The sequence below is a fragment of the Limulus polyphemus genome, unplaced genomic scaffold (genome assembly GCF_000517525.1).
Source record: "Limulus polyphemus unplaced genomic scaffold, Limulus_polyphemus-2.1.2 Scaffold1341, whole genome shotgun sequence".
NCBI classification, from domain to species: Eukaryota; Metazoa; Arthropoda; class Merostomata; order Xiphosura; family Limulidae; genus Limulus; species Limulus polyphemus.
In genome coordinates, this window is record NW_013666951.1 from 112 (window position 1) to 3,586 (window position 3,475).

At 29.7% G+C, this 3,475-nt stretch overlaps 2 long non-coding RNA genes across 2 annotated transcripts; one reads left to right on the forward strand and one right to left on the reverse strand.

The window, feature by feature from the left end:
- Window positions 1-547: 547 nt before the first annotated feature.
- On the forward strand, window positions 548-1,404 carry LOC106463168. Its single transcript, XR_001291035.2, has 2 exons — window positions 548-706; window positions 1,054-1,404. It is a non-coding gene; the product is annotated as an uncharacterized LOC106463168 (long non-coding RNA).
- A 1-nt stretch (window position 1,405) lies between these two features.
- On the reverse strand, window positions 1,406-2,398 carry LOC106463169. Its single transcript, XR_001291036.2, has 2 exons — window positions 1,955-2,398; window positions 1,406-1,842 (listed from the first exon to the last, which is right to left on the reverse strand). It is a non-coding gene; the product is annotated as an uncharacterized LOC106463169 (long non-coding RNA).
- Window positions 2,399-3,475: the final 1,077 nt, after the last annotated feature.

Genomic DNA, 3,475 nt, shown 5'->3' on the forward strand with positions numbered 1-3,475 from the left:
TTAATAAGATGCAAGGTAAAGACATTTTTAGAAATTGAGTAGTGTTTCAGAACTTAATCAAAACACAATTTGAATTTAAATAAAATTACAAAAAAAAATGGCTAGAAATTGTGATCTTATATACAAATCTCTAATTTCAAAATAGTTTACAATGGTAGAAAAATGTTTTAATTTAACATTGGTAAATGGGTACTGCTATTATATTTTCTTAACATTCTAATTATATTAATTTAGTTTCAGTAAGAAAATTCACAATCTTTAAATCTGGTGTATAATAAGTTTTAAGATGTTTCATGGAGGAGTGTGTTATATACAATAAACTACTATTAAAGTGTTAAGAGACATTGAACATAAATATATTGGTAAATTGAAACAACTTTAAGTGCATGCTGTTAATTTTGGTTCACAATTATTTGAGTGAGACTTTGTTTTTGAGATAAGAAAAGTGGGCTACAGATATGTATTTTGTTGGTAGACATGAATATCACGATTTTTATTTATTAAACATCTAAATTTCATTTTCTATATATTTGTATCATGTTATATCATTAACAATATAATCATACATCATCTGACTCCTGTTCTTAATGTGTTATTTTACAGCTTACAGACCAGAACCTGTGTTTTAACTTCTGGCTTGAGCAAGATATTGAGGTCCAAGAAACAAAACCAGCTACCATCCGGTTGTACGATTATTATGAACTAGGTACGAGAAAGTAAAGATCTTCATAAATATTTATTTTTGATTTCAAAGCTGTAAAGAGATATTATTATTATTTGAACAGGTATAATAAAATGTAACTATTTATGTAATCTTTGCTGGATCTGTAAAGTACAAAGTATAGCCAGGAGCTCTACACTAATTACTGAGCACACTAACTTTCTCTAATGAACAGTTTATTTTGACTTGCTTATTCTGAAATGTTATGTTGAGCTAAGGTTTGTTATGGATTTGTTCAAAAGATTTCTTATGTGTGACAGTGACTTACTGACTGAAATTTGTTCCCAATTTCCAAAGCAACATTTACTTATTGTTCTTGTTACCTTTTTCAGAACAAGAAGTTGTAACCTCCTACTCCATCGATGAGAACTGTGAAAAGCTTCCTCCTCTTCCATGAGTTTGTAATACCAGTAGATGAACAAAGCTTGTTGCAGAGTTGTGTGTTTTTATTAAGATCTCTTTGATCCTTCTTAAATTGGGTGAAGAAGCAATAACTTTCTGAAGAATTCATTATCTTTCATAAAAAGTAATGTAATGATTTTATTAACATGTAATAGTTTTAGGTTTGATAACTTTAATGCACTGCACCTGCTTTCTGAAAGAAAAGAGATGTTTTGGCTTCTACACTGAGGTCTTCAGCTTGTCATGAACTTTGTATTGAAGCTGAAACATCGTCTCTTTTTAAAAAAAAACGGGCAATTGCAGTTCGTTAAAGTTCCCAAAACTACTTTGCCTTAAGCTCCACCAAAATAACATGTAATATTATTTTTACTGTTCTTTATGAATCTTGCTATGCATTTTTCACTTTCCAAGTTTTATTGATATAACAAAGGTAATTGTTGTAGTTCTATTATTTTTTTTAACAGAAAAGGATTTTATTCATGATATTTTAAATTGGAAATAATAAATGATCAATTTTTAATGTAAAAGCTTTTTAATATTTTTGTTGTTGTTGTTTTAAGTTAAATACAAAGCTACAGAATGGGCTATCTGTGCTCTGTCAACTACAAATAATCATAAACTTCCAATTGATTTATTCCCCGGTGGACCTGTGGTAAGTCTTTGGATTTACAACACTAAAATTAAGGGTTTGATTCCTCTCGATGGACACAGCAGATAGCCTGATGTGGTTTTGCTATAAGAAAACACACACACACACACACACACACACACACACACACACACACACACACACACACACACACACACACACACACACACACACACACTCACCAGGGAACATCAGGAATAGTAAATCTAATACTTATAACTATCTTGTATGAGTGAAAACATTAGTGGTACAGTTATTGTGATTTTTGACAATTTTTTTTCTTATCTTCCATGCCCCAGTAACAACAAAACAGTGACAAAACGTTTTTTTTTTAACTCCACCTCATTAAAAATTTTCCAGTGTTTCAAAATATTTTGATTCCTTCAATTATAATAAAATATGAAATGCCAACTTTAAGAGACCCTGAGACAGTTCCCTTACATGTTGTTACACCACTGACAACAACCAGTATAGAAAAAAAAAAAAAAAAGTACCTTAAAGAGATGTTTTCTAGCAATTTAAATTGTCTTACAAATGAAAGAAATCATATTCTCATGTTCCTGAAATGGTTTAGTAAATTAATATTGAGACACTATATTTCTTTAATTATTACTTTGTGTACTAAACTTGAGCAAGTTGTTATTATTATGATCATAAAATAACATTAATTAATTCGAAGTGTAGTGGTAAAATTATTGAGTTTATTTTTATTTATTCATTTAAATTTATTATTAAGTTTAACTAAGATCTCTTACTTTTGACTTGGTTAAGAGAAAGAGTTTGGTTTGGTTTAAAAAGTCTTCTATCTAGTCTGTCGCTGCTAAATTAGGGATAACTAGCGCAGATAGTCCAGGTATAGCTTTGTGCAAAAATTCAGAACAAACCAGTCAGCCATGGGGGAGGAAAAGGTCAAAGGTATACCTGACCCTCCAGCAGAATTGGGCCTAAAAATCCAGTGCAGCTGATGAATGGGCATTATAGTGTGAAGGTCAATCCCACTATTTGTGATAAAAAGTTGGCAGTGGGTGGTGTTGACTAGTTGCCTTCCCTCTTGTTTATCACTTCAAATTAGGAACAGCTGGTACGGATAGACCTTGAGTAGCTTTGGGCAAAATTCCAAACAAACGCACAAAAGTACATTTTATTTAACACACACAAAAAATCAAAGTAATGAGTTAGTAAGATGAATGACAGCACTACTGGAGGTTGAGAGTTCTCAGGAGAATTTGTACAATTCTATAATGCTATCCTACTTTCTGTTGGTAATTCCAATAGAAAAATAAGGGGCGATATATTCTTACAGTTCACACTTACAAAACAAATCTTTAGAGAAGTACCTTAAATAAAATCTATCCAACACAAAAAATAAATACAAGTTATCTCTTAAATCTGTATTACTTGATCATACCTTTGAGTATACATTTTTTAATGTTAATCTTTAGATCATGACTTTTACCACACAAGAAATGCCAAAGAGTGAGAGAGAGAAAATGAATAATAGACAAAAATTGTTAATTCATCCAAAATCAGTTGCTTATATCATTGATTGATAATAAAAGAAAACAATTTTATTTCCTTTGTCTGTAATGCAAACATTTAAACAATTTTTCTATATTTTTTTTTTTTTTTATTTAATCAAATTTAAGTTTGCATATATAATTTTTTATTTATATATTTTTTTTTTTTTTAAAAAATTTTTTTTT